The 12,007-nt window shown below is 41.7% G+C and overlaps 1 long non-coding RNA gene across 1 annotated transcript; it reads right to left on the reverse strand.

Annotated features, from left to right (window-relative positions):
* Positions 1–1,143: 1,143 nt before the first annotated feature.
* On the reverse strand, positions 1,144–10,068 carry LOC138064720 (uncharacterized). Its single transcript, XR_011137965.1, has 3 exons — positions 9,893–10,068; positions 7,017–7,129; positions 1,144–1,262 (listed from the first exon to the last, which is right to left on the reverse strand). It is a non-coding gene; the product is annotated as an uncharacterized lncRNA (long non-coding RNA).
* Between the last annotated feature and the right edge of the window lie 1,939 nt (positions 10,069–12,007).

A 12,007-nucleotide genomic window follows, 5' to 3' on the forward strand; every position in this document is an offset into this window, starting at 1 on the left:
TACCAATATTAGGGAATTTTGATGAGGCTCAGACTTTTTTTTTTACTTTTCTCTTCTTCTGCTTTTTAATCAGATGTGTCAGAAGCCAGATAAACCTTACTCGGGCTCCTGACCAAGTCCCTGCTTTGAGTAAACTCATTCCAGAGGTTTCCCACAGAGTCGCAGTACCTTGTGCTCTTGCCTGTGAGCACATACTTGTCTCTGCTGCTTTGTGGGTCCTGCACATGAATATTTTGGGCCATCCTAGGAGGTCTAGTACTCCTGAGTAGGCAGTCTTAAGTCTCCCTATGCCCCAGCCTGCTTATTTTTTGTAGTGGTTTTAAAACATTTATTTTTACCATTGAAATACCTCGCTAGTCAACTTTTTGGAAACCAATACTGCTCTACTTTAATGTGTACTTTTCAGCTAAACTGGTACCTTTTTTGTTGTCCTTTCCTTCTGCATGGTTACCTACTCCCTGCTGACACAGACTCCTCAAGCACAGTTTCACACTGCTGTGCTGTCCAGTCTGCCCTGGGTCATGCTGGCAAACTCCACAGTAAGCTCATTGCCATATTGTCCTAACCCTGGGTACTGCCCACACTTACATGGAGAAAGTCCAAGGAACTAATTTTTTTCAATCTTTCTGTTTCATTTCTGGAAACCTACAAAAAACATAGCTGGAGAAGCAAAATTTGAGGGACCAAGTTGCTGAATGGAGGCCCAAGGAGTCAGTATATAGGTGCAGGGCTGCCATGCTGCATGCACTACAAGATGTCTTTCAATTACTGTCTTAACGAGAAATTCATTTATTTTTACAAATATGGAATACTTCAGTATTATTATTAAACACTCTATGACTGAAACATCCCCTTCACAGCTAAGGAGAAATCTGCCAGTCTGGCTTTGGTAATGGATCGTAGCCTAATAGATATATAAGCAGGTCTTGTACTTCCCCATTACGGAATAGCAAGAGAACTCTTTCAGGGATTCATGCCAACTGACAGTACTTACATTTAATATTTCTATATGGCACTTTTCTACAGTGCACTGCAAGGTGTTGTAAGGCTTCATTAGCTAATACTTGTGAAAAAAATAATAAGAGACTGCTTTAACGTCAAATATTATGAGGACGGTTTTCACCGTTCAAAACCTACCATTGCATCTTGGAGCAATCAGCTGTTGCCGAGTGCTCACTGCAGTCAGCTTTGGCAATGACAGGCATCAGCCACCAGCGATAGTGTTACCATCACCACGTGTGAACAGGAGGGCTTGGAGCAGCCTGAAAGGAACAATGGCACATTGGGGTTTTTTTGTTGGAATGTTTTTTTTTTTTTTTTCCACAGCTAAAGGAACATTTAATTGATTTCCTAAGCAGGAATCTTAATTTTCTCTATTGGTAACACTATAGCAGCTAAGCCTATTTATAGAACAGTCATGTTTTTACCAAGAGATTTCATTTTAAACCTTTCAAAAGAGTCATAAAAAGAAATAGAAAGTAACAAAAAGGAGGCAAGAAGGCTATATTTCAGCGTAAGTGAAAACTGTTGCCGTTGCTATTCACAGAACAATTCACACTGAATAGCAGTAAGCTTTTACTGGCACATTAAACAAACAAACGACAGTTTAAATTAAAACATTTAACCAACTGTTGGCCTTGACAAACCTTCCTACACTTGGCCATCGATTTTATATACCTAGAGACAGCACAGACCTTTTTGTCCAGCCTCTCAGCAACAGGACACCATCCCACCGGCCGAGCCAGGCTGGGCTCTCCAGTGAGCCCAGGCAGGGTGCTACCAGGAGTCGCTAGAGACCGGCCCCAGCCATGCCTGCACGTGGCTGGGGCTGAGCTGTGCGCCCAGGACCCTGGCGGGTTGCGTACCACCTCCCAGCATGGCCCAGTGTCACCCAAGCACCGTTGGGTCGTTACACCTCCCATCTCTCTCCTACTGCCCTCGGGTTCGGGTGGGCACCTTTGCCTGGCACTGGCCCTGTGGCAGCCGGGATGACTTCCTAAAAACCTAGCCTGAGATAGGTTAAGTCCAGAGACACTGTAAGGTCACCCTCTTCACCCACGTTTTGGGATCATCTATGCTGGAGCTGAGAGCCCTGCCCTTATCGCCTCCCTCTGCCTGCCAGGCTGGCTCCTCTCCCTTACAGGCACTCTTCTCTTTCACTTTATTTTACTTCAAACAGTTTTATCATGTTTTTATGCAGCACAAACATGTCAAACAGAGGAGTCATTACTTAATTACTTGATACCTAAATCAGCGAGTTTAGTCAAAGATCTCAAGTTTGCTTAATTACAGTGAACTTTATATAAACATCTGCTAGCAAACATCAGGGCTTGCAGGAAGTACGCCACAAATGGCAGGAAGCCTCAAGAAAATAATCTGGGGTAACAAAATAAACACAGTGGTTCATCTCAACTTGCTAATCTTCTGAATATTTCCATTCTAGAGTGCTTCTGACATGCATTTTTGAAATTCAACCAGAAGTCTACACACCACTGGAGTGTTTTGCTTTGCTACTCCAGCAGGCTGAAAACTGAGTCAACATGTCTACTATCCACCTAGTTTCTCAAGGAATTCTGTCATTAACCTTATACCATTTCTCTCTGCCACAAAACATAGCCAGTAAGACCTAATCCTGGCATAAATATGTGTATTTTAACTTAATATCTATAAATTTTAGTTTAGCTTCTTTTTTTTTTGTTCACAGAAGGGTCTCTTATGTATGGGCAGGACTAATTTTGTGATAAACTGTCCTGTCAGAATTTTTTCCAGTATACAATGCCTCTAACCACATGCATCAGCCTCCAGGTACATCCTCCAGACAAAATCAGGCTTTTTTAAATGAAAGAGGCCCCTTTTCCTCTAACTTCTCTCACAGGTAGATGGCAAACATCTCTATCAAGACTAGATCCACCTCGTCCTCACAGACTTTTCCTACCAAGGAAAATTCAAGTGGGAAAGTGAAATTCAAGTGGGAAAGGCCTAAGGTTTGTTCCCACCAGGATTTCAGCTGTGCTGCTGGAAGCAAGATATTCTGGAGAACTCTGAGACATTGGGTCGCCCTTGTCAGGGGGTCATGCCACAACATGGAAGATAGATACTTGGATTTTCATGAGCCTCCTTTACATTTGTATGCTGCAGCCCCGCTCAGGCCAAATCTGTGCCTCTCACATGCGTCAGTCACCACGGGCCACCTACAAGCAAAGTGTGCCCAAGGCTGAGGTCCACAGTGCCAGGGTAGCATCGAGGACCGTAGGCAGGGCTGTGCCAGGACTCAGCGCCCCTCAGCAGAACAGGCTAAGCATGGTACCTCCCGGCCCCGCTCGCCCAGGCCTGGCCCTCCAGGCTTGCCCAGCTGTGCAGCCCTACGTGGCTATATCTTTATGTAAGGACTGATGCTGAGCCAGCCTCTGTGCCTATGCCAGTGCAGAAGGAGGCATAAGATGAGTCCTTACTCCATGTCTTCACCTAGTCCTATGCCATTTTACAGATCTATATGAAGTCAATTGACTTTCTGTAGCCTATATTATTATTTACTGTTGATAAATGTCTCTCAGAGTTATAGAAGAATACATATAATCAAACTTAATAAGCACATTAATGGCAAAATACTGCAATGCATAATATTTAATTGTAATTTATCCACCTGTTCTTAACAGTGTTACCTGTTTGTCACAAAGGAGAGCTGTAGCTACGCATATAATTTAACTCTGGTGTAAGCTGAGCTCTGGTCACCACAGCAGATAACCTCTCTTAGTATTTTACCTGATGGAATTAGGGTATTAACAGTGCAAAAGTCTATTAAAAATAAAAATAACAAGAAAGTAGTCCTATCAGAGTGAAACCTATGCCATTTCCCAGTGCTGCCCGAGTCTCTTAAATTACCCACAAGACAGGAATTTTTCCTTATTAAGCATGGCTTAATGATGGCCCCAGAAAAGAACTAATTAACCTAATGGCAGGAAACCTAGTGTGTAATATTGAGCATGACATTAATAGCTGTGTAAATGCCAAAGACATTTTTTTTTCCAAATTATTATGTGATTTCTGTTACTGTTGATCAAGATACGCTGAGAGACATTTGACCTACCTACGCGATCTTATAAAATTTGCATTTATATAGTTTCTTCCATACTTATTGTCATCAAATGCCTTAACAAAATAATTCGTTACAGAAATGGGGAGAGAGACATTTTTATTCCCACACGACAGGGAACCAATCAATAGAGACAAATAAGGAAAAATAAAGCAAAATTTTAAATTCGTTACTGGTGCTCAAGGCAGAAGAGAAACCAATTCAGTCTCCTAGAACTGCACAGGCTTTGTTTGCTGTGGGTAGAGAAAGTAATTTCGGAAAGGAAAGGAAACAAATACATAAGGAAAAGAGTTGAATATCTCCACTAAGATGCAATTTCGCCCCTGCCATCTCCTGTAATTGACTGAAGAGGCTTTGCCATGCAGCTCACTGCTCTTACCTGTCAGTAAGCTTAAACTAGTTCTTAGAACAATGTCCTGAGTAAATGAACCTCTTAATTAAATTGCTGTGATATACACCTGAACACACACGCAGAGGAAAAGGCAGACTTGCAAATACCCTCATAAAATTTGTGTCTCCCATCTTGGGGATTCCGTAATGTTTCAAGATTTTATCCCGTTAGCACGCCGTCAAAAAAGTGAACCTAAGTGGCTTTCCTTCCCCCACAATGGCAAAATGATGATTCGATTCCAAATTAGGTACAATTATTTTTTCTGTGAAATTTGCAAAACATTATAGCTAACTTGAGTTATGCTCGTGGAGGTAGTAGTGGTAATCTTTAAAGCATTTATCAGCTTACTGTAAACTCGGTAACCTCCATCCTCAGCAAATGCCAAATGCATATTCAATAGCTGATAAATTACGTGATACGTATATAAATGTATATGGTAGTTAAAGGCATGAGTCCAACAAATCTTCAAGGAATTAACGATTGCAAAACACACTAAATCCTTAAAGAAGTTATCCGGCCTCTGGACCATATAGTGAAGGACAAAAAAGGCTAAATAGCCCTAAGCACTCTCCATACTGAGGAAGGAAGACCTTTATAACCTGAGTTGTTTTTTTTTTTTAATACTTAAGTGTATTGATCAGGTGTTAAACTATCAGCCACAGGTCAATAATTCATTACATTGCCTAATGCACTTAACTGCTAAAATAGCTGTGGCAGATTTCTTATCCTGAGCATTAAAGCTCTAAAATTAAGACAGAGTGGGGCTGCTGAATTCTGGTTGCGTCAGAAACCCAGAAGACTCTGAGTTCCTTCCTGATGAAAAGTGTATAACACTATTAGAGTCTAATCCTATTATTTTAGATTTAACTAAACAAATCTTGCAAGTGAGGCGCCCATCTAATTGCAAATATGCAGAGGCTCAATGCACTTGTTGAAAAAACAAGACAAAACAAGACAAAAAAAGACAACTCTCCCTGCTCCCAAAAACCATCTTCAGGCCCAAACACGTACACCTTGGCTCAACCTAGGAGTAGACTTAATCAGAGCCACCGGTATGTTTTTTTGCAGGGTTGAGCAGCTACACTATGAGGCTGTCAGAATATCAGTTGCCACAAACCAAGCGCAACATCTAGCTATTGAAAAGCAAAGTGCTTTCTGTCAAAATCATATTACAGATTGGTCTGAACTAAAAATGCTTTAACATTCATGTGTTTTCACGTGACAGATCTTAGAAGGAAAAAAATGACATGGTTCTGAAATGCAAAGCTAAGCTGACTGGATTTTTCTTCTGCAATTTCTAGTTTAGTCAGTGGACCACCCTGACCCCTTTCCTGCCCAAATCACTTACTCACACAGACTCACTCTTCCCCTAGGAACAAATCTGGGGCAGCATGTGAAAGGAGAGCAGCTTGGGGGGCCTTCAGGTGAATATGTCAGGGCCATTTAAGACAAGATACCAGCAACATTTCAGACTCGTATTTTTTACCACTTTCTTATGCACTTATGTAGGGAACCCGGAGCGAAGAGGGCATGGGACCGGGCTGGGCTGTCCCTTTGGTGTCCCTCCTGCAGCGCTGTGCTCAGGCACAGCAGACTGCTGGGGAGCCCTTGTTAGCATAAGGCTGGGCTTGCATGACTGGAGCTTTGATGAAAAACACTGTTTTCAGAAATTGGTTTTTCCTCATTAATGTTCTTAATCTCTTCACTAACACTGAAATAAAGCTTCCTTGTGGTTTCTGATACTTTTTCAGACATCGAGGTCAGTTACATACATACGTTTGAAAAATGAGGAAATGAAGAAAGGAGATATATGCAATTGCTGCAGAACAGTCTAAAGTCATCCCTCTTTTAACAATTGCCTATCTCTAACAATGGAGGCCCCAATAAAGTTAAATACTTTAAAGTTAGCTGGTCCAGATTCCTCAGCCAAAACGGAAGGTATTTTTGTGTCAGTAAAGCTGATTATTAAACAAATATTATACAAATTCCAACTTATTCCATACTTCAGTGTAATTCCACTGCTTCAAAACAGAGAAAGGAATCTAACATCAGCTTGCCTGAGGTTATTCAGGATTTTATTAACAAAGAATTACATGCTAAACCTATACTTAATATCATTCAGCGTGGTTTCATGGAGAGTAGGTTTTGTCAAACAAACATTCTCTAGTTTTCTTTTTTTAAGCAATATTTTATCAATTCTGGGCTGATGGAAACAGTTTTCCTTACTGTCACGCAACATTTTGACTAAAAAGCTTGCTTGTGTTACTCGGAAGTAGTAGAGTACATTCTGTGGATTTAAACGTGGCTCACTAATAACTATCCAAACTGTGATGTTATTGTAAAGATATCAAGGAGCAGGTCTATGAGAAAAAGGTTATCTGAGGAAAATGTCTTTGGTCCAATGACAGCTGATATGATCAATGGATCTGGATAAAAAGATGATAGGATAAAATTCTTGGCAAGTAAATATGCAGATGTCATGGAGGCTGCTGGGACAGTGACCAACAGGAAGGGTTGTTCTTCTGGACTGACCTGTATCACCTCATTAAGTGGTCTCCAGTCCTTAAAATGGATAGTGTTGCACTGTGTCACATCAAGGAAAATGGTGAGGAAAGGCAGTTTGATCGTTGTATACAGTCAGGTACCTACAGGAAAAATAGGGATAAGACAAAGGAGAAGGGTTGACATAGGCTTAAAATTCGTGGATGGTTGGTGAAAACAGGTAAATATGGCCTTATGCTAAGACATAGTTTCCCAGCAGTGAAGGTAATTAAACAGTAGAGAGGATTACCAGAAAAACTGGTACGCTTCTAATCACTTAGTCTTTAAAATGAGATATCGTGCTTTTCTAGAGGACCTGCATGCTTTAATCCTCTTCTGGAAAAATTAAATGGCACCTATGTAAAGGGGGACAGAGTAAATGGTCACAGCTGTTGCACAGGGCCTCACAGACTATGGATAATTCATTGACAAGTCAGATGTTAAGTTTACAACACAGCAGAAAGGAAAGAAAGTCAGCTTGGCTTTGGGGCAGCATCTGCAGAGACATCTTGTAAAATGAGGAGTCCTGCTGTAAACATCTCTGAACACCTGTCTGGGCCACTATCTCTCCAAAAAGTGTCTAGGTAAAATGAGGCTTAGTGAAGAGCAACAAAAACTGTCCTGGCAAAGAACACATTTTTAAGTAGAAATTCTGGTGGGTGACTAAGATGATAATGCCTTAGAGAGGTCACTGCTAGGACAGGGCAGAAGTATTTCAAGCATTTTAACAATAAGAAATAAACTGTAAATAAGAAAAGCAAAATGTTGGGACTTGTAAATATGGTCAGGAACTTGTAAAACTGCATTATAAAATCTGACATGCCTTTCAAGGAGATGAACACAATGGTTTAACAAGATTTCTTCTGCAACTTGCTTGATGAATACATCATTTATGGTGTTTCTGAAGCACCCAGGTTGCAGCAGTGCGTGTCAAGCTCCCACCGAGGCTGATGAGTGCCCTGAGCAGCCCCGGAGCGGCTCCCCGTCCCTGGGCATGCAGTGATCGTCACATCGTGAAGTACAGGTGGGGCAGGCTGCAGCCCCCTAGTCCTCCCCCTCGCCGATACTGGAAACGCAAAGTGAGCTCATGGTTTCTGCAGAGCCCCCAACAAATCAAATCTGTGTAGCTAAATGGCAGCCAAGGCAGAGCACGGCCCTTTGAATGAGAGATACTGCTCAGATTCAGAGGAGAAAGTTTAAAAAAAAAAAAAGGAAAATAGATTATGATGTACCACTGAAAGAGAAGCAGAGAAACACAATATGTGAGCCTTGAATAAAAATGAATAACTAATCACACCATATTCAGGCCGTGGATAGAACATTTCATCCCCTTTTTTGTATGCTGATCACTCAGGCAGGCATATAAGTGACCTTTCTGGCACACATGTTTTCAGGAACCTGCTTCATGCAAATGTTTATTTCATCTGACTGGATCTCCGCTGGCCTGCAGCACAGCTGATGCCAGATGTTTGCTCTTTAAGGACTGTTCACTGAAAAGCTAAGCTCAGGGCACTAAGGCAGGTGCCTGTGTGCAAGCATTTCAGCTTCTGCATCCCCAGGAGCGTTCAGAGCTTCGTGACTTCAGCAAAGGCTCCAGCCCAGCTCAGACAGGCAGACTCAGAGGTGCTTTCCACGGGCACCTGCCTGGGCTCGACCACATCTCACCCGGCTCGCTGCCTCCCACGCTCCCAGTGGCTCAGGCGCACAAGGCTCAGGGTCACCCCTCTCTCTTACCAGGGAGAGGTTTACTGAGCAACAACTAGGGATTAAAAACAAAAGCGTTTCCTGCCTTTCAGCCCCACTGCAGCCACCTCTGGCCACCTTTTCCACTACATTTATATTTAGTGTCTTCAGTTCAAATACACAGAAAGCTGTCTGCTGAGGGTAAAAGGTAAAAAAAAAAAACAAAAAAACTGCTGCTATTTAGCTAGCTTAGAACAGCATAGGAGACCACCCGAAACGGGCCAGACCAAAAGGTGTGTCTGGCCTAGTATTTTACATCCGACAGTGGCCAAAGGCAGGTGCTCAGGGAAGAGTGCAAGATAAGGATGCACCACTAAGATACTTTGCCTCAGTAATGTCTTTACATCTGGCAACATGTGGCTGAGGGTCACACTGAGCCAGGGATGGTTCCTGCATATTGAGTAACCCTCAGTGTACTTCTCTGCCATTAACACATCCAGTGTCTCCACATCAATTTGGACATCTACAATACCCTGTGGCAGAGTGCTCCATGGCTGAGCTGTGTACTGCGTGAACCACACAGTTAACCACGCAGCAGGGAAGGGTCATGGCACGTGAATCATCTCCTGTTCGTTTTACACCAGTCACCTATTAATAAGGAGGGCATAAATGAAAGTTGTTGAAAAAGAGAGAGATGTGGACCAGAAAGTTGAATGTCATAAAGAAATGAGGAGAAAAGGCAGGACAAACTTCAGTGCTTTTCCGGACTGTCACTTGCCCTTGGTCCTAACCCTACCACAGCAGAGGTATTGGAGAGCTCGATGAGTACCTTTGCGTTTGGTTTGGGTTTTTTACTATTATTACAAAGAGTGCTTCATTTAGATCAAAACTCCAGGGCTTTACCATAATATGTATCCCAGCTACTATTATTTTATTTATTTAGTCGGCATCTTCCACATTTTCTGGAAGAAAAGGTAGTCATTTCGTAAGGAAAATTCAGGTTTATTGCTGGGATTACAAGTATAGGAGGAGGAAACAGAATGAAATTCAAGGAGCAGAAAAGGGAAGCAAAGTATTTGAAAAATATGAATGATGGGCTAATCACAGAAGAGAAAATATATTCCTAAACTCGTAAGGATATTTGTGAAACCTGAAACAGGTAAGTATAAAGTAAGGCTACTTACCATGACCACGATTACCTGCAGCCGTACCAGGGACAAAACGCAGGCAAATGGGAAGATGGAACGAGAGAGGAGCTTCGGTGACTTTTCTGATAGGAAACTAAAAGATGACCAGTAGAGAGACATCTGCCAGTTGTAATCCATTTATCAGCCTGGATTTTGACTTTGAAGAGATTTCTTAGTCTGGACACAGATGGGAGAGGAAAGTGAAGGAGTATTAAAACATGGCTATTGCCCACAGGCAAAACTGAGCATGTAATAATACATTCAGAGCTGGTTTGTATGCTCATAGAAAGAGTATATGTATTTACAGACAGATGCATAAGCAGGGGAACAAAACAAGCTCTGAAAAGACACCACTACTGCCCCCAAAAAGCAGCTGGCTTTTAATAGGATCTTTTTCACCAGTGTATTCCAGGATTTAGTTACATTACTATGGATGACAAGAACTCATCTTCCTTCATCCACATGGGGCTATAGAGATTACTGAAGGATAGCTAAAGAGCCGAGTGTATTATATTATTAAACTACTTTATGTCCCATTATTGAACCTAGATTTAAGAGAATAAAAAGAAACTGCGCTTTGTTACAGAGAAAAATATTGTGTCAATGTTGAAAGATATTTAGTACTAAGGGGAACTCACATGTCCCTGCTGGCTCATAATTAAACAAAAAAAAAGAAAACAGGGAAACTATGCGATATAATCTCAATAAATACTGTGAAAACAGTCCAAATGCTTCTTCACATGATTTCTGTAAAACTTCTTTGGCTTGCAACATGCCACTGCATTTACCAGTTCTAGAAAGAAACCATATACTTTCACATCAACTACTAGATGTCAAAATAACTGGGGCAGTTGCATAACAGTTGCTGTAGCACAGAGGAAAAAAATCTATTTTTTTTGGTACACACAATATGGAGCAGAAGGGCTATATTATGTTTAACTTCTATAATATTGTGAAAGGGTTTTAGTGTTTCAGGGAAATTTTCCCCATTTGGTAAGGATGTTTTTCCACATCCTAGGCTTTTTCCTGTATTTTGCTGATAATTTAATTCCAAGGCTGGTACACTTGGATATGAAATCTTCCTTCCACAGAGACAGCAGTACATGGGCACATTTCTCCTGAGCAGCTCCAAGGCCTGGGCCGGACGCAATGACCGCTGGGCAGGGGCTGGGGCCTTGGCCGTGCACGGGTCTGTGACTTTGGTGGTCTCTTTGGCCCAGACTGGAGGTATGGTGGATGCAGTGCTCAGGGCATCTCACTCACGTTGGCACCCGCTCAGCTGAAAACACTTCCTGATCTTGGCTTGCCTTGTGTACCACTATCCCCCCAAAAACAACCCTAAAAAACTAGCCTAATGCCACATGTGAAGGCTTGCTTCACAAAGAGCTATCACATGCTAATAATTTTATCCACCAATATTTGAAGCCAGTGCTCAACTGCTTACAACACAGAAGTAAGAAGTAGCTTATTTCAGGCTCCTGGAGCTACATCGCATTCTCTAGAAAAGTTCCTTGGTGTGCAGATTACCTGCTGAATGAAACCACTGTGCTGACCTGCGGCAGGTACGTGACTACCACCACTCACTTGCCTCTGAACACAATATGCAGCAAAAGTTCAGAGCCTAGCGTCCGTTAAGAAGTTTACTCTAGAAGTGTGATCATTTAATAGGATCATGAAAGTGCTTAAAATGCACTGTGGACTTTAGCATAAGAGAGCATAGATTTTTTTCTATAGACACATTTTTCTTACGTTTGTTAATGTATTACAAGTTTTAATGAGAAATTATAAATCTATCTCTATACTATGTAATACGTCAATTTTAATCTTTTCTTTTAAGCAGATTTACCAAAGAGAACAATGCTGCTGGAAGTATCAGAGCCCAGCATTATTTAGGTCTAGCTGCTGTGCCCTGAAAATGAGGCAGTAATCTCTGGTAATCCCTAGGTTTTTAAGAATGCCATGGAATAACACTAGAAACAGCTTAGCAAATGATTTAAGAATGCCTCAGACTGTAATTTTGTGCAGATAAAGGTCACTGGGTAGAATAGTCCTAATATAGTTTGGAGTTCATGAAACAGTAAGGGTCTTATTCTAAGGCCCTTTTAATTCTGT

Source organism: Struthio camelus, chromosome Z (assembly GCF_040807025.1).
Source record: "Struthio camelus isolate bStrCam1 chromosome Z, bStrCam1.hap1, whole genome shotgun sequence".
NCBI classification, from domain to species: Eukaryota; Metazoa; Chordata; class Aves; order Struthioniformes; family Struthionidae; genus Struthio; species Struthio camelus.